The 24810-nt window shown below is 43.0% G+C and overlaps 1 long non-coding RNA gene across 1 annotated transcript in view; it reads right to left on the reverse strand.

Moving 5' to 3' along the window:
* LOC134463688 (uncharacterized) overlaps positions 1 to 22164 on the reverse strand; it is a 29972-nt gene extending 7808 nt beyond the window's left edge. The window contains exons 1-3 of the long non-coding RNA XR_010037793.1: positions 21772 to 22164; positions 20603 to 20673; positions 585 to 733 (exon numbers count right to left, since the gene is read on the reverse strand). This is a non-coding gene — a long non-coding RNA (uncharacterized LOC134463688). The remainder of the gene's footprint in view (positions 1 to 584; positions 734 to 20602; positions 20674 to 21771) is intronic.
* Positions 22165 to 24810: the final 2646 nt, after the last annotated feature.

Consider the following 24810-nt stretch of genomic DNA (forward strand, 5'->3'; position numbering starts at 1 on the left):
TAATAACGGTATAGAAGGTAACGTGAACACGAGCGCGGCCCTGTTTGCATGGCTCTGGCAGCTATCCCACCACAGCTGCAGTCATGTGAAGGTCTGTCGGAAAGGTTTCCCTCCTCTCCCACATGACAGCAAACACAGGAGCTAGCAAGCTCACTTTCGACAGCAAACACGAAAAGTGCAGCATCAGGTAAAAACACCTTTTCTCCCTTAATAAGACGTCACCACAGGCATCATTTCAGAGTGCCGATATTTCTGCATGTTGTGGCTTTTCATCCAGACGACTACTTCGGTGCCACAACGCGCCATTTTTTATCGGGTTTCGTAAGTTTGCGATATCCATAAGCAGCATTTGCAAAGGCTTACGTTACATCTTTGGAAGTGCATTAACACATTAGATATGCACACGGAAATCACGACAACAAAAAACCTAGACAATAGAAAGAAAGAATGCCCTTTTTTTTCTTGGCAGAAACACAAACGATAGTTCACCTACCAGCCTAACCCTGAGTGTTGCACTGATTCGACCAACGTCACCCTCTACGATACAAGTCTCAAAAACATGTCAGCAACAACAACCTGCTTACCTCAAATCACACAAGGCAACCAGCAGCAGCAGCACCAGCACATGAGAGTATTCCAAAACAACATGGCTAGGCAAGGACGTCCCCTTCTCTCTCTCTCTCTCTCTCTCTCTTCCTCCTCCTCTCTCTCTCTCCCTCCATGTGGCTCTTTTCTGTAAGGGAGGAGGAGAAAAGACTCAGTTACCTCAGAGTCCCAGTGAAGAATGGGAGAGCACACAGATGCAGGCAGGCCCGGGGCGGGCGGGCAGGCGAGCAGGCAGGCAGGAGGCAGACAGACAGTCAGGTAAGCAGAGAGGGCTCCATCCACTCACTACCCAGCTACCGGCCCCAGCTCACTCGCCACATGTCTGCCATGCCAATAGCCTCTTTGCCCGCCCGGGACTGCCAGAGGCCGCCACAATAGGAGTCTATGAGGGTGCTAGGTAGAGGCGCGTGTGTTTCCCCGTCTGGCAGTTAACAAGCCTTTGAATGAGGAATGTTAGCAAACAGACAAACATAATGTCCAATGAATGTTAATGTCCCAGCCAGTCAGATCTCAGGATCTGCTCTGTCTGATGAATAATTCAGCAGCAAAGGAATCAGAGCCCCCTCCCTCCTTTACACCCCCCCCCCCCCCCCCCCCCNACACCCCCTCCTGTCCACCTCCCCGAAGAAGGGAGAAGGGGGGTCCTCAGATGCCTTCACTGGCTGAAAAGTACAAGAGAGAGACAAAGAGTGAGCAGAGATTGAGAGGACAAGAAGTATTTTGAATCTTTTGCCCACTCACTACTTGGAGCTCGTTGCTTGAGCTAAGACAACTTCACGATAAAACGAACAGTAAAGCACAGTAATGCGCACACGAAAAAAAACCGATCCCCCTGCATCTGACACAGGATCGATACAAATCGCTTTTTTCAGTTTCAACAGGCAACATTATTTTCCTTTAAAACGTAGGCATCTCTCACTCATTGCCATTTTTATGCCTTTTGTTTGGAATTGGCACCTGTCCCAGAAAAAGATCTGCCATTGCCCCGCCCTCCAGCTCTGCTTTCCGCAGAAAAACCAAACGAGAGGAGGGGGGTGGGTGAAAAGGGAGAACGAGAGAAATAGAATGGGAGAAAAAAGAGAGGCAGAGGGTGCATGAGACCGAAAGAGAAAATGAGGAGTGTTAAAGAATGTGAAAGAAGAGGGGGAACGGGGCAACATGGAAATTAAATGGAAGTAAGACAGTGGCGTGTTGTCCACGTAACTGTGGCCGTGGCTTCACTCATAACAGATGCAACATGTCGAGAGGGAGAGAGAGAGAGAGAGTTCAGCCATTTTTGCTCTCAGCATGGAAAAGCCCTGCAACAACGGCACAGACACCAGAGCAAGCTCAACCAACCATCCAGAACGCATCCTCATTTCCGCCTGACAAATACACAAAGTACATTAGTGAAAACAAACCAGCACAGCAAAAAACACAAACCATCAATAACGATAATAATGCATTCAGAGCGTTTCAGAACAAACAAAATGGCACAGAGAAAAAAAAGGTCAAGCTTTGGCATCGAACTCCGTTCCCACAGCAACTTGTTGCAGGATGTTTGAGGCAGTTCCCTCAGTTAGCTAGTTTTGGAGGCATAGGGTTAAAATCCACAGAGTAGTAAAAGACCTCCTTCTCTTGGCAAAAGCGGTCCAAAATGGGGAGGAGCCTTGCTGTCGAAATAGCTGCAGACGCTTTTCTCTTTTTTCGTCTTCAGCAGCTTCTCTCTCTGCACTCTTTCTTTTTCACTCTTCACTCATTTCTTTTTCTTGCATGTGGCCATGGCTGAAGGAGTGAGAGAGGAGGGGGGAAAGGAGAGGGAGAGAGAGAGCGAGAGGGGGGAGAGAGAGCGAAAGGAAAAGGAAAGAAAAAAGAAAGAGTCTGTGCTGAGTGGAGGGAAAGCTCAGCTGATGATGAAATAGGGGGCTGTCGAGCACGTTAGCGGGTTGCTCTTTCATTACGCGTTCCTCAGAGCCACTGAGAGAGAGAGAGAGGAGAGAGAGAGAGAGAGAGAGAGATGAGGAAGCAGAGAAACAGGAAAATAAGAGCGAGAGAAGGGGAAAGGAAGATGCGGTGCAGTAGGAAAAGAAAAAAAGGAGGCAGAGATGGAGGCGGGAAGAAAGTAGAGAAGGGTGACAAGAGGAGCGGCAACTTTGCTGAGTTTTGCTTCTTCTGTCCTTTTCTATTTCATACACACACACACGTAGCCTTACTCCTTAACAGCACACTTTGTAGCTCTGAACACCTTCAGTAGTAAACCCAAAATGAGGAGAGGAGAGGAATGAGGATAGCAACAGACACAACTTTCAAATGGACTGCAGTCTTGTATGCTGTTGTATACAGCCGAAGGAAGGGCTTCCCATTGACCTTGCTGAACTTTCTTCACTCCACCACACACTGTCCTGTCTTTCATCCGTTCCTTGCTGATCACTTTTCATCCCCTTTTCTTCCACTTTCATCCACATCAACATTAGATCATATCATACTTTTCCAACCTTCTATACCTCGACGATATTGTGGTGTACAAGTAACAATCTATACCTCGACGATATTGTTGTGTACAATCTTGCTTACACTCCTTATAAAGTAAATTGTACACAAACTCTAGGTATATATACAAGGGGTAACAAACTCTATAACCTCTAAGACCTCTGTAACAAAACAATTGCTATCATCACCCTTATCATTTTGTGTGCAATTTGTTGGAACTGTGCAATGTGCATTATGCGTATGCTGCTGGACACTTTCCTTTCCTTTCCTTCGGGATCCATAACGTAGTGTTTATCTACCGCACTACAACTCTACTCTAAAGCATAGCATTTGAGCAGGGAGTGAAACCTCCATTGGGGTTCCTCAGGCGAGAAGAGACCCCTCTCCCAGTGCTGTGGAGGAGAAACAGCTGGAGAGGGGGGGAGAGAGAGAGAGCAGGACACAGACACATATGCCTCCAGATAAAGATGAGCTGTACAAAAGTGCAAACATGCATACTCTCTCTCACACGTGCACACACGCACGCACAGACGCACGCACGCACGCACACACACACACACACACACACACACACACACACACACACACACACACACACACACACACACACACACACGCACACACACGCACACACACGAACGCACGCAGCACCCCAGACGTTCTGTGGCAAAGAGCTGCCTAGCAAGCAGTGGGCTACTTTTTAGGAAAGTGGATATATAGAAGAGTTTCACAGTTTAACGAGGCACAAAGTAAATCACCTTGCAAACATGACATCTTACAGATGTGTTACATTTGTCTCTCTTTCTTGGTGGGCAGCCGTGGCCTAGCGGTTAGGGAGTTGGTCTTTCAATCTGAGTTGTAGATTCCAATCCCACCCGAGCTATCCCTACACCTCCAACCATGGCCGAAGTGCCCTTGAGCCAATGAAATGCTATTGGAACCAATACCCTGAAAAATAATAACTTTAAGTCACTTTGGATAAAAGCTATGTCTAAGTGTAACGAATGGGTGATTCCTCAAAACCTCAGATGCAATGCATGACATTGGAATAATGCAGTCCGTGGACTGGTGTATAAACTATGTGAGATTGCAATAACATCATTAAAAGTACTTCTAATTTTCTCTCCAACACCTCTGCATGGAATGTAACTGATGTGATTATCCACTGTAATATACAGTCAGTGATTTTTTTGGGGAAAATAGCACTATGGATTTAGTTGTCTTCCTCAAGCTACAACTTAATGAAAGTGTTGCTTGCTCCCCTCTAAAAGCAGTTTTTTTTCTTACTGACCTATGTTGCCTGGCATTGATTGCTTTCCTCCATTATAGGCCTATGTACACTTGGGTATACAGTAAGTGCCTGATATAATGTAATATAATATGTGTTTATTTTTAGCACAATAAAAAATACTACATTTTTAATATTAATGTTTGGAAAGACAGTAAGCCCACTTTGTCAGCAGGCATGCACAAAACTACCCTTGAGTCTGTGGTTTCTTAAACACTTTGTTAGGTTTTTCTGCACCTTTTGAAATCCACTGAACCAATGCAGTAACGTCTCCTTTATCCTCATGACAGACAAGACAAAGAGGATGTTCACCAATGTCAGGAGGTGAGGGCCGAAAACAATGAGCTTTTGTGGGGCTTTTTGCCCTGCTAGCGTTCAGACTCAGCGCTCAGTGATTACAAATTAAGCACTGAGCAATCCAACAGGTTGCTGCAGCTGGGACCTTCTCTCTGTCTGTCTGAATCTCTCAGTCTGTCCCTGTCTCTCTATCACGTCATGCACATGTCTCTCTCTAACGTGCGCGCACACACAAACACACACTCCCTTTCTCACTCCCTCTCTCCCTCTCACTCCCACACATACACACGCACAAACACACTCTCACTCTCTCTCTCTCTCTCTCTCTCTCTCTCTCTCTCTCTCTCTCTCTCTCTCTCTCTCTCTCTCTCTCTCTCTCACACACACACACACACACACACACACACGCACACGCACACGCACACACACGCACACGCACACTCTCACTCACTCTCTTTCTCTCACACACACACACACACCCACCCACGCACACACACACGCACACACACGCACTCTCACGCACACACTCTCACTCAAACGCACACACACTCTCACTCTCACACAGGCGCGCACAAACACACACTCTCTCTGTCACTCTGTCTATGTCTCTGTCTCTCTCTCTCTCACACACACACACACACACACACACACACACACACACACACACACACACACACACACACACACACACACACACACACACACACACACACACACACACACACACACACACACACACACACACTCCCAGCAGCCTAATATGGAGGAGGGAACAGAGTGCACCTTCTGTAGTCTGCTCAGCTTATCGTGCAAACTCTCCTAGTGCAGCTTAAACTCTCTCTCTCTCTGTCTCTGTCTCTGTCTCTCTCTCTCTCTCTCTCTCTCTCTCTCTCTCTCTCTCTCTCTCTCTCTCTCTCTCTCTCTCTCTCTCTCTCTCTCTCTCTCGTCAAACAAGGTTTCAGCAGACTCGGCCAGTCAGGACCATTTGCACACGCAAATTCTTTTGATAAATTATTTTTTTGATAAAACATTGTTTAATGCGTAGCCTTACAGTGTGTGTCTGTGCGTGTGTGTGTGTGTGTGTGTGTGTGTGCGCGTGCGTGTGTGCTAGGCCGGCTGAACTTCGACTGTCTCAACATTCTAACAACGCCTCTGAAACAAGACAGCGAACACAAAGCCAGCTAGCCTGAGCCACAAACACACACACACACACACACACACACACACACACACACACACACACACACACACACACACACACACACACACACACACACACACACACACACACACACACACACACTGGAAATGGTCCGAGCAAAAGAGCAGTCTGGTTTCCTCACAGCACGACAGACACAACAAGTGGACAAGTCATTCTCGGATCTTCGTCATCCTCAGATGACATTACCGGACAGGACAGGCAGATGGACTATGGCACTGTGCACAGTGCCACGTCACATCTTGCCACGCCGCTTTCACCAATCAGAGAACAGTATGAGTCGCCGGCGTAACCAAAAGAATGTGATTTTCATGAACTGCATTATTGCCTGTAAGTGGGGAAGGGTGCAATTCATTCTCAGGATTTTAATTAAAGCTACTCGTGAAAAATATGTTTGTGCGTCCCATTTAAATGTTTAAGGTTATGATCAGCTTGTGTTGATGGCTTCACCAGTGGGAATGCGGAGGGTTTTTGGCACGTGTGTGAAACTGTACATCGCGTTAAGTTCACTCAAGGACGCAATTTTGGTTTTGGGGTTGGTTGCCAACAGCCAAACAGTGAGTTTCTATGTAAGAGCCTCATCCCTCTCGGAGCTGACCATCCGACCGACAGACTTCTTATGAGTGCCATTGATCATGTGCCAATTACAATAACGTCTTGACAGCAATGTGCAAAAAGAAGAGCTTTTTCGGAGTGATTTGAACATGAATTGCCCTGACCGTTCATGGTTCAGGCTTTCTAGTATTGCAATGCCATCCATTACTTAATAATAATAATACAAATCATAGCAACAAGGCATTATATGATAATTCTAAGTAATTTGCACTAATAATTCCACAGTGTTTGAACAGGGCAATTTACGTTCACTGTGGCCTTCCGAGACCTCCGCAAAACCAATGATGAGGATTGGGTTCGAGTGATGGTGTCAGTATGACTTTCTGAGAAAATGGGGATAGCAGTCACAAGACATCAACTGCCTTTTGATGGTAATTTAGTATTAGTACGATGAGACCATTTTGGCTCCGATGACTTTATTCGTTTCATAGGATAATCAGTGCAATGTGTAGAGAGGTCTACAACTTGTGCCAATGCCAACATTACAAACGAGTGCAGAAACCACTGCAAAACAAAATGGCTGGTTGAGTAACACTGTATGCTATTTGGTTATAATATTTCATTCCAAAGTTGTGAGATTTCTGTGAAGTTATATCTTCACTTTCTTTACATTTTGTCCAAAAAGTCATGTATACAATATTGGCTTGATAACATATACAGCAAAATATCTGGGAACTAATACAACAACATGAACTTGACATTTGCAGAGATATTCCAGCCTGATCTCCAAAAATTCCGTGCTCCTGGACACAGATGTTAAGGACACGAAATCCGTGTCCAGGAGCACGGATTTTGCCAAAATTCCGTGCTCCTGGACACGGAATTGTTTTCCGTGCTCCTGGACACGGAATTGTTTTCCGTGATGGGCACACGGAAGTGCTTTCTATAGGCTATTACCACAGCACTGTGTTAACTCTATCATTAGAAAATACATACCAAATGCTAGTCCTAAACAAAATAATGCCATAGCAATTTAAGTTGTGCCCTGACCAAAACATTCCCTAACCTTAACCTGTCATTAAAGACATATTTTTGAGAAATACCTTTTCCAGTTGGTTGCTAGGCTATCAAATTCATATAATGAATGAAAGAAAACTAGCTGTGCCCAGACCAAAACAATCCCTAACCCAAACCTGTCAGTAAGAAATGTTTTTTTTTGAGAAAAACTATTTGAAATTAGACAAATCCTGAGAAAACACCAGACTGTGGAAAGTATAGAGTGGGAGTATAGAGAGAGCACTTCTGTGTGTCCATCACGGAAAATAATTCCGTGTCCAGGAGCACGGAATTTTGGCAAAATCCGTGCTCCTGGACACGGATTTTGTGTCCTTTACATTCGTGTCCAGGAGCACGGAATTTTTGGAGATCATGTTGGATATACAGAACGTATTTGCACAAATGTTCTAGAACTGTTTTGAAATCCACCATCAGGAGCAAGGTCTCTCGAAGCAGTTGCAGGTTTACAAGCCAGAATTTACCAACAACTGAGGCAATGTTAGCTTTATTCTGACTCAACATAGCCACATTCACTAAACCAGTGTTTCCCAACCAGGGGTACGTGTACCACTAGGGGTACGCGAGCACACATCAGGGGGTACGCGGAAAGATGTAATAATATCAAATATATTGATTGTAGTCACATTGGGATAGAGGAATAGAGCATGAGTGAGGGTGAGGGGGTACTCATCATATGACAAAATGGCTTAGGGGGTACGCAGGACAAAAAAGGTTGGGAAACACTGCACTAAACCATGACCTTGGACATGACATATTCCTGCCTTAGTAGTTAAGTTGAAGGTCAAGATTGTACACATCTCAGGAAAAGGTGCAGGACAAAGACTGACTGTAGCTTCGGAGAGAAAGGTTTCCACTTCAACAGTCTTCATCAGATTCTCTACCCTAATGAAAACTGTTGAAGTCGAAACATAATCCAGCCATGAAATAATAAAAGAAAACAAAAATGATTTTAAGTGTGCGGACCTCTCTCTTCAAAATAATAAGTTAAGTTACCTAGCTAACTTTGGGCCTTTTCTACTAACTTAAATTAAATTAAAAATGAAATCAGACTATGCTTATTGCTGTGTCTCTGAATACTTTCTTACATTAAACCAGTCACACACTTTACAGTCACCCATTTCACTCAGCCATTCGCTTGACAGAAATATGTTTTTCATTAACTGACGAGTAAAGACATCCGATCTCTTGTCCACCGTCACTGAGACCGTTGAGAAGGTGTGAGAGATAGATTACTTTGGAACATGAAGTGAAACATGTGCATTTTTTTACACTTGCAAAACTTGCAAATCAAAGACTGAGCTCCCATTTCAAAGAGGTGCGGGCTCACAAAGCAAGCCTTCAGCACCTGCGTGGGCTGTGCACGGACCTAATGATCCTCACGAGTTTACTCTTTATGTGCCTGTTTACTCAGACATAAATTCCCACTGAGCAAACATATACACATTCCAACAGCCCCCCGAAAGCATATGAATATGCGCCCATGCAAATGTCTTCCTCTGACTTTCCATAATACTGAAGAGTAATAGGAGCAATTGTGCCAAATAATTCCACAACTATAAATGTAAATGACAAGAATGTTAGGCTTATTGAAACATTTTTAAACAAACGCAACCATCACTCTTTCCTGTTTTGTCTCCGACAGCAAACGGCAAGCGCTCGCCTCGCTCCGCTCTGTGGTGGGTCCCTTTCGGGGCCCCTCGCTACACGTGTCAGGATGACCTCTCAATTACCACCATGACCCCAGGGGTCACATTTCACTCAGCCGTGAACAAGGGTCGTGACCCCGGGGTCAGGAGTGTTAGGCTATGGAAGCAAAGCGGGCCCTTATTGACGGGGCGGGCGGTGTTTGCTTTGACTAGGTAAAGATCAGTGGCAACACTTTGCCTAATGGGGATTAAGAGGTAGTCCTCCTCTTTACAGGCCGTCCGTCACTTACGGCGTAGCCCCAACATCAGCCTCTATTAACCTTTGGGGCTGTATAAGGGGGCACATGCCCGTGGTTGAAAGGATGTTTCTGGATGTGCAGGGTTCTATAGAATTCTAGAATTCTACAATTAATGTTCTATAGAATGTTGGCCTCCATAGAATATAATGTAGAACTGTATAATCCAACATTGTTGTAAAAAGCATTCTTTTTTAGAATGTTCAGAAACGAAGAGACTTTACTCACTTTTAAGGGTGCAACATCACACCCTCCAAGATTAAATTAATGTGATTGCGAATAGAATGTTAAGTTCATGAAAATTCTAAAGAATGTTGAGAATGTTTAGAATGTTAAATTGTGTCAAAATGCATGCTAATTTAGAATGTCCAAACCCTCACAGACCTACAACTCCGCTGACCTCTGATGGCCGATGTGAGGTAGATCACAAGAGGCACTAAACACAACGCAACACACTTATGAGGAGGTTCAAATTGTCTTTCTTTTTTTTTTTTTAAATGAAATTAAATCTGTTGGTAAACCGCACAAGACGTAGTGAGGTGTGTTTTTATGTAATGGCATGTAACATTTCTTCACTTTGTTACAATGGATAAATACTTAGATCAATAACAATTCAACAGTATATTTAAAGGAAGTGTTTAACAGTATTAGGAATTCTAACATTAAAAAGTAATTCTATGTAGGCCTCTGTATTTTTCAGAATCATGGATCCATATATTTGTAAGTCATAACAGCTCTGGGTGACGTGGCAATACAGTAGGGGTATTAAGGCAGCCAAATTAAATTCATATACAATCTAATCCAAAAATGTGGACTGTTTAAATGGGGCATGGGGTAGAGTGAGGGGGCTGTGATATGAAACACAACCCCCAAATCTCAGATCCCAAAATGGAGGGCAGGGAGCCACAACATGGTGGCCAGAGCTTAGATGGAACCTAAAGCTCTAGGGTGAGTAATATTAAGTACACATCCACAACAAACACAATTCATTTACATTCATAAACATACTTTCAAAATGATGAATTTGCATAAGTGTACATGTTTTTAAATACATAAACTTCGCACAAACAAAATAAAATATTTGTATGCTCTGTAGTCGACTGAATACCTGCATATCCCTTGCGACTACAAAAGGGTGTAATGTGTGCTTGAAATGTTTTTTTAAAAAAAAACTTTAGCCATAGCATTTGGTTTAATAAATATTTTGATTGCCTTGATCATGGGCTAGGCTATACACCAAGACATATTTTTCCCACGAGAACAACTTTATGAACACAGTAAATGTCCACCTAACTGAAGGAATTCTAAGAGAGAAACAACATTTCAGCGTCGTATTATGAAAAGCCTGTCTCATTTTTAACTCTTTCATGATTTAGGTATAGCAAATGTGTTTTAAGTTCAGTTGAAAAGGGATGACAATAAGGACGTACAAGTTAAAATTAGTTACTGGCCAACTAAAACAAGTTTCACAATTTCTTTCAAATATAGATTAAAATGTAACAAAGTAAAGTGCTTACTATTTCTTTTGCCTTTAAAGAAGATTGGTAATTTATGATAAGAATGACAAATCATGAGTGTTTCTCACTCGATGCTGAAATAATTTAGAAAATCTCTTTTTTGCCAATTCTTTTCATGTTCCTCTAATGGAAAGTTTTACCATGTGCCAGGTCCCCCCCCCCCCTCCCCCCTCTCTCTCACTCCCTCACTCTCTCATACACACATGCACACACATGCACACACACACACGCACACGCACACACACACTACTGTAGCCACTCGTCTCTACATAACAATTAATGTTCAAAAAGATGTAATCTTAACTACAAATCTACATGTTAAAAAAATATGTATTTTCATCAGCAAACATGTAGACCCTTTAACCTGATTTTATCAGGATCTGTCATTTGTTGTTTTGTTATTTGTGCGATAACAACTTTCTCTGTACAATAATTACAAGTGTATATGCCAAACTACAAAAACAGCAGCATTGATGAACTACAGTTGAAAGAAAGAAAGAAAGAAAGAAAGAAAGAAAGAAAGAAAGAAAGAAAGAAAGAAAGAAAGAAAGAAAGAAAGAAAGAATTGTGATTTGATATAAATGAATGGCATCTAGACTGCCAATGGTATGACTACTAAACACAGAGCTGAAATTATATTTTTTGCAACTTGGCAACATGAAAGTAGGCTATCTGTACGTTTATAATGCCAATATCAAACACTTATACAATTTTGCAACAATAGTTCTGGTAAAAACAAAACAAAGTAAAGAATAAACCCTTTTCTCCGAGCCATGTTTGAGAAAAGTCCATTTGCCTGTGTCCACTTGAATGTTAAAGGCATCGTGGACATTTCGACTACACTGTGTGCATGTCAGTGTTCTCCATTAGTGCTTTGAACTGTCATATCCGCCACCTTAACAACCACTACCTGACATATGGGCTACCAAACGATGTTTTTTAGCTTAATATTACACGATAATGAGTTACAGATAGATGAAGACATGACCTATTGAACAAGGCAGATATAGAACTAATTGTTCTATTCATGGTATCTGAAAAGCTTAAAACAAACATCATGCAAAGACTAATACAAAGAATTCCAAAGTGATATATTTGGACGAATCTCACGTTTTTCACATGATGCAATTGGACGAATATTGATGCGTATGCGCGTTTAAACTTAGTGATGAAAAAAAAATTGCACGAGTAATATAGTAGTTTTGCCCAACCTTATCTCCCCATCTCCCCGGCCGTCCACCACCTTTAACTATGGAAGTCTCTGACTGTGAGGAGCGGGCAGGGCAGTGGAGCAGGGCTGGAGGCTCAGCAGCCAGGCTTGGGAATGGGGAAGAGTCCTGCAGTACGCAGCGGGCTGCTCGCTTCCAACACTCTGGGGCCCAAACAACCAGCACTCGCACTCGCACTCGGAGTGTGTGCCACGTCACAGCGTCTTCTCCGCACATGCTCTCACAGACACACACACACACACACACGCACACGCACACACACATTTTGTCTGTCTTACATAGACAATTTCTTTCTTTCTCTCTCTCTCTCTCTCTCTCTCTCTCTCTCTCTCTCTCTCTCTCTCTCTCTCTCTCTCTCTCTCTCTCTCTCTCTCTCTCTCTCTCTCTCTCTCACACACACACACACACACAATTTGTCTGTCTTACATAGACAATTTCTCTCTCCATCTCTCTCTTTCTCAGACACACACTCACACACACACACACACACACACACACACACACACACACACACACACACACACACACACACACACATACTTTGTCTGTCTTACATAGACAATTTCTCTCTCTATCTATCTCTCTCTCTCTCTCTCACGCACGCACACACTCTCTGTACGTTTCTCTTATTTTTCTATAATTTCATTTAATTAACAAAATCTTTTTCTCTCACACCTCTCATCATGACCCTCTCACTCACTCACTCACACACACACAATTTGGCTGTCACACACACCTCACCTCATGGCCTTGTATGAGCAGCATGGACAGGAGTCTCCCCAGTCGAGCCTGCCACACCCAATGCACCAACGACTGCATGCGGAGCACCCGAGGAAGACACACACACATGCACATGCACACGTACACGCACGCGCACACACACACACGCAAGCACGCACACACACACTACATGTGGACCAGAACAGGGCACACACGCACACACACTCACTCACGCACACACACACACACACACACGCACACACACACACACGCGCACACGCACACGCACACGCATGCACACGCACGCACACACAAATGCGCATACGCACGCGCGCGCGCGCGCACACGCGCACACACACACACGCACACGCACACGCACACGCACACGCACACGCACACGCACACGCACAATGTCCTGTTCTGATTGCAGTTCTTTTATGAGTCCTAACCTACATGGAATTCTCTGAGTACAGTGAAGCAAATAATATGAGGAGTATGAAGATACATTTGGTGTTAATAGGAGAAAAGTTTCACATTACATTAATATCAATATATACTGTCAATTAAATAATACTGTTCATAAACTACAGGCAAGTCCCCTTTTAATTTAATTGACTCAATTAACTAAATTAAGAATTGTTGAGTAATGTCATTGTAATACCGTGCTCTATCGGTGCACTGTACAAGAATATACGTAGGATTTCACATTTCCAGACATATATCCAATGGATCCCAACATACTCTACAACTCCCCTTTTCGAGTGATGTTATAGTTCAGTCTTTTGAATGATTTATTGAACTAGATATCTAAGGACGGTTCAAGGAAGGTGTCTTTTACATTTACATTTGGTAGGAGTTCAAATCTCCGAAGCTGACCTCATGTCAGGAGAGCAAGACGGAGATCACACAGACCATCCGCATACAGTTCCCGACTCGACCTTACCACAATGGCACCAGGCCAGTGTCGAGTGTTTAAAAATAAATGAGGACTCTGACCTTCTCTTGTTTTTTTTTTCCCAGGTCTATGTGCAAGATTCTGTAAAACGTTTGTGAGGTCAAGCCATTTCATACCAATAGACTAGATTGTTTCTTAAGTACAAGCACAATTCTAGTGCTAAGTATTATCAGGATGTGAGAAAATGTACTTCAGTATCTTTGGCTAATAATGGCATACGTGATTATGTGTCTGTTTTTGGAGTTTAGAAGAGCCGCCATAGTGAACGGAGATTATGAGCAAGAGAATTAAGTTTTGCACAGAGCTAGTCAATGAAGTGGAGCGAGCACATTCTTTGTAGCAACTGACAAAGAGAGCAAAGGCCTAAAACATTTTTTTTAAAACAAAGACAAAATCTACGCTACTAAAAAAGTCTGAAATATGATTTTTCTACAAGAGACACAAAATGCTGTTTCTCAGCGAACCAACCCTGAATAAATGACCATAGCCACAATTCTTATGGCTTTGTAGGAGAGAAACATTTAAAAAAAAAACTATATATATATATATATATATATATATATATATATATATATATATAATATATATACGTATGTGAGTATATAAATGTGCCGTGAAGCATTTTGACTTTGCTTTAACTTCTCCATGCCAGATATGCCACAAATGACCATGACCATTGTTAAGTCATGAAAAAAAGAGTGATGTATAGCCACTCGCCATCACTTTTTAATTAGTTGTTTCAAAGCGGCCGTTCCCACAGTGTCATCGCAACACTAAACTGGCAGTTTGTCCCAGGCAGCCCAACCCAGGGTCAAGGACTCTCTCCTGCCGCCCTATAGTAGGCTAGTGTGTCAGTGTGCATCATGGCTCGGCTCAGCGCGGTGCGGAGCAGTGGGGTGAGGTGGGGTGGGGGCAGGGCAGCTGGCTGCTGCTGCTGCTGCTGCAAAAGTCTGAGATGCGAACCCAAACGGTCATGAGGACGCAGGCCGACTGAACGAGCTAGCGGGCGGGCAGGCGGGCAAGCGGAGCAGAGCCGACGCAAACAAAAGGGCCCTTTATGTAGCGCGCATACAGATAGGGCCGCGCGGGCGGCGCAGGCTCCCTTTGTGTGCCCTTTCACACGTCGTCTCCAGCGGCCTGCTCGGGGCCAGAGACGCCTCCTATTCAGCCAGCCAGCCGGTACAGGCCAAGCCAGGCCCTCGCTCTAGCTCCAGCTCCAGCTCCAGCTCTAGCACGGCAGCACTACAGCAGGACTCACACTGCCTTCTGGTGGCCATACTGGAGGAAAGCACCAAGATGTGCACACGGACGTACAAAAATGTACACATGTACACACACACACACACACGTTCACGCACGTACGTACGTACGTACACACACAAACACACACACACACACACACACACACACACACACACACACACACACACACACACACACACACACAAGCATGTGCGCATGCGCTACACACACATACACATACATACACACACACTCTCCACCGCAAACTGAGGCACTAGTAATAGCCTATATTGCGTTTGGAAGTTTCAAACCTTGATTAATTGATACTGGAAAAGTGGGAAAGTGGATACTGGGGAAAAAAATTGGTATTTCTAAACTACAGTTCTAATATCATAGATCATTTGTTCAATTTTGGGTTATTATGGGTCAATCAGGGACATTCATACACAAACTCACACACCCTCACGCATGCATGCATGCACACTTAGTAATATACACACGGTCATAAAGACAAGGAAATTCTCAATTTAGACTATGATGTATGTAATTTCAACTTGGGCACCCTACAACCATTCTATTATCTCCCTAGATAAACCATGTGGGCTACAGTCAATATTCAAGTACAATGTCAGTTACAAACGACCAAAGTCCAATTTTTATTCACACGTGTCGAAAATCTGATCTGTCTCATTTCAGAGTAAATAAAAACAGATTGCACAGATACGTTTTTCCCCAGATGCCTTGATATACTTTATGTCAATGTGTCTGCCGTCTACTACACAGAACAATCGAAAATTCTGGGGACCATGCATGCACAGTGACAGTTCAGCATGTCACTACTCCTCTCACATGTCCTGACAGAAGAGGCGGACTATCTTTCATGCCGACTGATCTGCACTGATTACGGCAAAACAGATGAGCTAGTGTTATGTGCGATAGATCATTCCTGTGGCAAGCCAGCCACAGTGCGACCACAAACCCGCATCGCTAGTGAGCTGACCCATTAAAACTGTAAATCCAACGAATGAAAGCAGACATCTCAGGTCTCCGGGGACTCAATGGGGATGACTAAATAATGTGACCACGTGGGGATAGCAGCAAAGTTTCAAGGGAAATAATCGGGAACAGTCATAAATTTGCAATTCAAAGCTGACAATGAACAAGCTAAAAGGCCTTGACTGGAGATGTGCTGTGCTGAAATGTTAACCACAAAAGTCATTACACACACTGCTACAAAGTTTGTTTGGCGTTTCAATCTGGAGTGTGTGGTTTTCACAAAGCCACGCTCTCTCACCAAGAAAGTGAGTCTTTTGGTGGCTGCAGACAGCTACAGCATAAACAAACCTGAAGATGAATCTCTCCGTGCGGGTTAAATGCTCTCATCTTTTCCTGACAGAGACCAACGCAAAGCTTGTGGTAATCAAACATTATACAAACCACCTAGATCTCCAGACTTAAACAACACAAGTAACAGAATCAGGTGTTAAGTTAAAAAAAAACATTCTAGAAAATTCTAGCTTCCATGTACTGATAGCAGAGATTCTAGGAGTATTATCCAGTCTCGCTGCTGATAGTCTACAGACTTAAAAATTGTGTTAAATGACTGACCTACTTGTAGAAAAGATAGCACATGACTTCATCTGAGGCCCGCCAAAAAAAAGCGACAAAAGACAACAAAAGACAACATAACGAGGCATTTAGGAAGTGCAAAAGACAACAGCACATACTAAACAAAGAAATCATTAACTTCTTTAAAAAGTCATATAAAAGTGTGATAGAATGATGGAAAAAAAACTGCTATGGGCTTTACATGAAAGAGGGAATGACTTTTTAATTGTGTGTCAAGAACATCACCATGCTGACGCAATAGTCTGCAGAGAAAGAGGATACTGCTGCAACCATGTCCTCGTGTATCTGTCTGTAATCGTCAGCTTATTGCTGTATAATTGCTGCCGTGGTTCTTGTTTTTAAGGAATGGTAGTGAGCTGACTGAGAGCTGCCAAAATCAAAAGAAAAGTGTCCAGTTATTCCAACAAAGTCAATACAAATCTGCAACAGATATGAAAATGACCTCATTTATGTTCCTTCTTGCTTACATGTATGTTTCTAGTAAATACAATGGCTTTGCTTTGCTTTTGCATTGTTAAAAAATACTTCTGAGACTTCCTTACTAAATAGGACCACCAAACAGAAACTGAAAAAAAAGAATGTTCTCCGATATAATGGTGCAAGCAACCGAGTCCATTTTGAGTACAGAGGCAAGCCTAAGAAAAAAAACAAAACAACGGGAGTCCTGCAAAGAGACATTTAATTTGCTTTAAAGAATGCATAAACTTACTTTGGGCTTGACGAAGTCCCTCCTTAGTGCACTGCATCCTCACAAAAAAAACCAAGATGTCGTATTGGCAGTGTGAAAACAACTTCAAAGTTCGGCCAAAAGAGAAAATAAAGCCGTATAAAGCATTATAAGGAGGAAGAGAGACCCCTGCCAGACTGCAGAGAGGCGATTCAGTGCTGAGGCCCATTTTTCTACACCCCCCCAACCCCCCCACCACCCTTCTTAAAATGATCCACGGTGGAAAGAAAAGCCTTTTCCTTGTCCTTACATGAACTCGAACATGAGCTTCCTGTTCGAGGCAAAGAGGAAACACCCAGTGCAGTGCAGCGCAGCGCAGCCACGCAACTCGAACTAACACAGAGCGGCCTTCACTGCCCAATTCTTCACTGACTGTGAAATTAGGTCAGCCACTTAAGAGAAAGCCCAAAGACGCACACACGCAAATGCAGGCAAACACACGTGCACATGCGTCTGCATGCATACTGGATGAAAGCACAAAGATGTGCGCACGTACGTGCACACACACACACACACACACACACACACACACTCACACGCTCACACACACACACACACACACACACACACACACACACACACACACACACACACACACACACACCTTCATACACAGGAATATATGCAGACTTTGCAGTTAGATCCTGAACAGACATTGCAGACAAACTGCTAAGGAGGAGGCTGGAGGACAAACGTCTTCACTGCCCAGGAGTCTGATTCTAACCAGATTAGTTGTGGCATACTGATGCAAAAAGTAAAAAAGGACTGCCAGGGCCACACCACAATTTTTTTCTCTCTCTCACTCTCACACACACACACACACACGCACGCACGCACGTACGCGCGCGCGCACACATGCACGCACACACACGCGAGCGCACACACATATGCGCGCACACACACGCGCGCACAGACACACGCACGCGCACATACACGCAGACGCACGTACTCTCTCTCTCTCTCTCACACACACACACACACACACGTATTCTCTCTCACTTACACAGACGTACATGCACTCTCACAAACAAACAAACACACACACACACACACACACACACACACACACACACACACACATATATTCTCTCTCACTTACACAGACGTACATGCACTCTCACAAACAAACAAACACACACACACACACACACACACACACACACACACACACACACACACACACACACACATATTCTCTCTCACTTACACAGACGTACATGCACTCTCACAAACAAACAAACACACACACACACACACACACACACACACACACACACACACACACACACACACACACACACACACACACACACACACACACACACACACACACAGCAATGGATATGGTAACAACCTGTCATGGTACTTTTTGAAAGTCACATTTCCAGTTTTTGGTCCTGCCCCCTCTAACCTGGGATAACCTGGGAAGACACCGAATGCCAAAACACACACACAACACAAAGGCAGAATCTGTAGCTCTACAGAGTTTCCAAATGTTCCAAATGTTCCTTTTCTATATTTTGTTCTTAGAAAGAAATCGTTTCAACAAAAAAAAAAGTGTGGATTCAACTCCCATGGTTCTAAAATCTACATTGATTGTAGCATTTCCATGCAGTGTCTTTTAAGGTGTGAGCTGGGAACGAGAGCAGTGGTGTGCCGTGCGAATATCAAAAGGTTTGAATTTTCAGTTTAAAAGAAAAGAAGAGAAAAGAGGAAAGCCACAAGGTGAAGAGATAGAGAAGACAGAGGAGTAAGAAGAGGGTGAGGAAAAAAAGACGGCGAAAAAGTTACTGGCCAATTTTCTGTCAAGCATCACAGTGGAGAGTTTAGGGGGAGACATTCCTGTGGGATTGACTGTTTGGCATTGGTCTGAGCCCTCGCCAGTCATGGAAAGACACTTCCAGTGCACACACAGCACAAATTGAGCCAGATGTGCAAGTTAGACGCAGCGAAACACAGTCCACTGATACTCTCTCTCTCTCTCACACACACACACACTCCTCTCTCTTCTCTTCCACACTGTCTGCACTGGCCCAAGAATAACGCGCGATTTACTCTCTCCCTTGTGCACTCTTGGCTCTTGTTTTGAAAATTGTCAAAAAAATGATGAAGTGAACTTGAACGCTTGCTTTGGCATAAAACAAAGGAGCGCTGGATTTTTGAGTGACAACCTAAGAGAGAGTCGGCAACACCTGACTTGACTGAGCATTTAGTAAGTTCCCTCGCTTAAATGAAATCCATTGGAAATTGAATGTGACGCAAGGGGGAAAAAATACACATTTTCGAGTCCAAAGGAACGAGCCAGATCAAGCATGCCGAGATAACATTCTACAAAAATATTGTTAACTTTGATACTAGTGTTTGCCTAACGTTTGATACTTACTAACATACAATAATAATGGCACATCAAGGTTGCACTAGATTTATGATGAGGTTGTGGATGTTGCTCGTACTCACAGCCTACATTATGTAAAACACACACACACGCACGCACGCACGCTTGCTTGCACGCACGCACGCACACACACCACCCCGTTCAAGAGTGTGGTCACATTTGTGTGATTACAACTTAAGCAAAAATTGGCATTCCCAATATCATGTCAGTAATACTCTGCAGCACAAAGTCAGAGTTCTAGACTAAAACTGTAGCCTAGAACGAGTTCTTTGTACAACATGGAACTTGACATTCATAATTGTAAGAAGTGGACGTCACATTTTCTATGATTTACCAGATGATCATAGCTTCTTGAACTAAGCAAATACATGTATAGCCTATATTTGTATTGAATTGTATTTGTAATTATGAATTAATCAAGTTGTGTGACTGAAAAGTATGCTCAATAAAAATAGAGTTGCTTTTTCTTTTTTTTTGCAAGAAAACATTATGAATTGGTTATTCATCTGAATATTAATGTTATTAATAATATGAGTAAAAGTATACTTTTCTCTACATTTCACAAATGAATCCATCACCTCTGGCTGGGTGGGCATGGATGGTACTAAATTTCACTTTACAGTAAAAAAAAATACAATGAGAGCTCAACAGCCGTACATTTAGAAAAAAAATGAGTTATTTAACTTCAATATGATATTGAGACATCAACTATTCAAAACACATCCCAAAACATACCTTCTTGTGCCTTTGCATGTCCCAAATATGCATGGGTAAGTTATTCAGTCAACTTTTCTCCTCTTGCGTGACTGTTACAGAACACCCCCAACAAACACACACACACACACACACACACACACACACACACACACACACACACACACACACACACACACACACACACACACACACACACACACACACACAGAGAGAGAGAGAGAGAGAGAGAGAGAGAGAGAGAGAGAGAGAGAGGGAGGGAGAGAGAGGGAGAGAGAGAGAGAGAGGTTAGATTAAAACTAATAAGAGACTATTACTTTCTTTACAATTCAATTAAGAAGACCATATCATTACTCCAAAGCTTCCCTCATCATGGCAAACACTACTTTTCGATAACTTCTATCAATCTATCAATGCACCGAGTCTCCTATAAGGTCACATATGATGAAGACACTTCACCATTTCATTAACCAAAAAGAAAACTTTTTGAATAATAAACTATTTGAATAATAAGACGTTCTGAATAATCATAGGCCTATATCATGCCCCACGTTCAACTATTAAAATAACTATAGCCTGTGCATTACGCAGCGCCTTTGGACGTATCCATTTAGGGTATGATCGTTACGAGTTACAGTTACAAGGTTACGAGTTGCGAGGTGATAGGGAAATTATCAAACGTGAGCTGATTATTCTTACTCTTGACATATTGCTTTATGCCACGTTGATTTAGCAATTGCGGCAAGACACGCAAAGACCTTATTAAAAGCCAAATATGTGTCCAAATGCAGTCATTTACCTATTATTCCCATGGCTTCTACAAACAGACGTGACGCATATTTTATTTATCTTTTTTTGTATTTTTATGTGTGGCCAATGGGAAACGATAGCCACTTGATCACATATATTTTCTGAAAAACAGTCGCGTATGGCCGTTATTTCTTTGTGTGAAGCATTGTGCACACGGAAAACTATGCCGATGCGTTTAAGTTGCTTGCAATCTGCTGCAGCGTCTGGTATGTCTTAATGCGAAACACCAATAATAGACTATTCAGCATATCCCTTTCTTGAAGGTTTACAATAATGTATATTTAAACACACCCATTTAAACAGTAACCATCATAGAAATAGTGTGTTGACACACACTTCTTCCTACCCTGAGCTCAGAGAAATATATTTTAAAAGCGTACCCATTGCGATGTTTTTGAACCGGTACTGTTGTGGTAACTTTTCAGTTCAAGATGATCAGGCAAAGTCCGATTTTGTGCAAGTAGAGTTGTCATTCTTGACGACCGAGTCCCCGTGGTCTGCTTCGTAGTAGAATGCACGGCAGAAATCAGACAGGAAACACGTTATTTGTTGTTTGGTTTTCTTCGAAGTGGAAGATACGTGCCATGACCTACACGCAAAGAATGTATTGCCTGCCAAAGATGATCTTCGCTTGCCAGCCTCTTTGAACTGGGGCAGTGTCGAGAGTTTTATTCCTGATCAACAATGGCCTCTGATTCCTCGTCACATCGGCCTGATAGCGCCCGACCGGACTGACTACATTCAGCCGTTTCTGAACTAGGTTGGCTACGAAAGTTCAGCTAAGGTGAACAGTGATTCATAGGGAGACCGTTACACAAGAGTCCGTCTGCAGGCGGCGGTATCTAGTGTCACCCTTGAAAACTGGGTAGCAAATTACAACGGAATATTTGCAAATGATAAGGGGTAGTGTGCCATATTCAATGTTGAAAAGAAAATGACAAGTATATTTGCAGATGCCGTGCGTCCACTTTAACACTTCACTCATGAGTCGTTTTCACAAAACCAAATGTAGACCTACATGCAGTATTTTAATGAAGGTTATGTAAAACGTGTTTTCTTGAAAAACAACAGGGGAAGTGAGGTAGCCTATGTTTGCCGAACGTGTGGAACGTGAGTGCAACTTCAGACAGAGTGACTGAAGAGCATTTTTACGCGCCGAAGTAACCGCGATGAACATACAATGCTACTGTGGTGAGCAAAACATTACACGAACAAACCCATGCTATTGCCAAAAGTAGGCTAGTATAAGGGTTCACGTCAATATTAGCACATTTTGAAAAGGCTTAGAGTAGGTTAACCTAACTGGACATAAGTAAGATGTATCCAGTGGTAGGCTAGATTAGGCCTACACTTTGTTGCGCACAAGACCTTTAATACTGATTTTTTCATTGCTGCCATTACTAGAATTGGTTTGAAAAGTGTTTTAATAATGAAGTATAGTATGTCCAAAAGTATTCCTTCCACGTCATTTTGGAATGAAAATGATTACTGCAATTTCCTGGGCCATACCCTTCTCTGTTGATATCAAAACCGATGGAATAGAAATATAGGCTACTCTCAGGTAGCCTATCAAAAATCAGAGCGGCACCTTCATTCACAGACTCGACTCCAAATGCAGTTTTATACAAAGTTTGTTCTGGCCGCTTTCCAAGCTTGCCAAACAACATGAGTAGCTCTCAGCACCTGCAGGATGCAGGCTGCAGGCCTATGTGTGGCAGGCAGCAGAGCTGGCAGAGCTGGGTGGCACTGCTCTCTGGGTCTGGGATACGCACACTGCCCTTCAACAGGACTGAGGTCGGAGAGCTGAACTATGTCAAACCTGCAAATGTGTCTGGAATTCAAAAACAGAGAGAGAGAGAGAGAGAGAGAGAGAGAGAGAGAGAGAGAGATTAGTGTATTAGCATTCATGAAAATGCTTCCCACAAGCAGTGTGTACACCACAACCGACTTTTATTCTGCTGTTAGTCAGTGTAGGTTCACTGTCCGTAATTACTTGAAATTAATATTTAAAACATGACTGAGTTAGAAGTCAGTCTGGTGAAAGCCAGGTCGAGGGTCATCATGTGTCAACGGTTGTATGCCCATTACTCATAACAAGGAGGTCCCAAGGAGGTACCTTGCACGGGTGAGGCATAAATGCAATTTCCTTGTGTGCTGTGTGCACTTGTGTGCTGTGGAGTGCTGTCTCACAATGACAATGGAAGTTGGAGTTCCCTGGCTGGCTTTCACTTTTTCAAGTTCACTTTTCAAAGCGGCAGGAGTCAACACCATTTAGACTTAAGGACAGTAATCAGAGATATTGTCGCTAGGTACATCTCCACAGTAATATTTAACCCATTAAGACCACACAACCTTTAAGACCTGCTGCAGCACCTAACCATATTTCACTTGAACATTGTTGACAATTCTGTTACATTTGTTAGACCTGTTAGGTTTTAATGAGTTAAACCCCATCTGTGTATGTTATTATTTTTCAGATAGGACAGTGGAGGAGAGACAGGAAGCGAGATGGGAGAGAGAGATGGGGAAGGATCGGGAAATGACACAGGCCAGGAATTGAACCTGGGTCTCCGGCATAGCAGTCTAGTGCCCAGCTGTCAGAGCCACGGCTGGGCCCTGAGCACGTTTTAAAAGACGTTCTTCTGGGGACATTCTTCTGCACAAGGCATAGTTCCTCTCATGTGTTCAGAAGCATTCTTATTGTCCTACAATTCCATTATCTGATAATGTCACACTATGAAGCAGAGATGGGACCAAGTCACTAATTTGCATGTCGCAAGTAAGTCTCAAGTCTTTCCAATCAAGTCTGAGTCAAGACACAAGTTCAGACACATTTAACCAAGTCAAGTCCAAGTCGTACCAAAGCCAACTCAAGTCCAAGTGTAATTTTTTACCAAGTCCTTAACAAGTCACCATGTATTCTATGCCGAATCTGGACAACTACTTCAGGTCATGAATCCATTACCTCTCCACACTGCTATGCATGTGCCCCTTTTCCCAGCTGCGCTCTTAACAAAAATAGTAGGCCTACCGGTACTGGTTAAGGGCCAATCATTTTGTATTTGTATCAAGTAATATTTTCACATAGTACAAGTGCAGAAAATGGAATATATTTAGACTTGATATGCCATTGCAAGTTAAAACTGTCAAGTCCAAGGTAAGTCTCAAGTCAATAGCGTACAATTCAGAGTGAAGTCACAAGTCATTCCTAATATTGCCAAGTCAAGTCTCAATTTGTGACTCAAGTCTGACTCAAGTCCAAGTCACAAGTCCACATCTCTGCTATGAAGTGAACACAACAGTGTAAATTCAACTCTTAGATATTTGAAACACTTACAGTGCTGGTCTTATTCTCCAGGTGTTGAATAAACGCAGCAACATGTACTTTGTAGAACCCCTGTAGACCATTGTGCACTGTG

Source organism: Engraulis encrasicolus, chromosome 15 (assembly GCF_034702125.1).
Source record: "Engraulis encrasicolus isolate BLACKSEA-1 chromosome 15, IST_EnEncr_1.0, whole genome shotgun sequence".
Classification (NCBI taxonomy): Eukaryota; Metazoa; Chordata; class Actinopteri; order Clupeiformes; family Engraulidae; genus Engraulis; species Engraulis encrasicolus.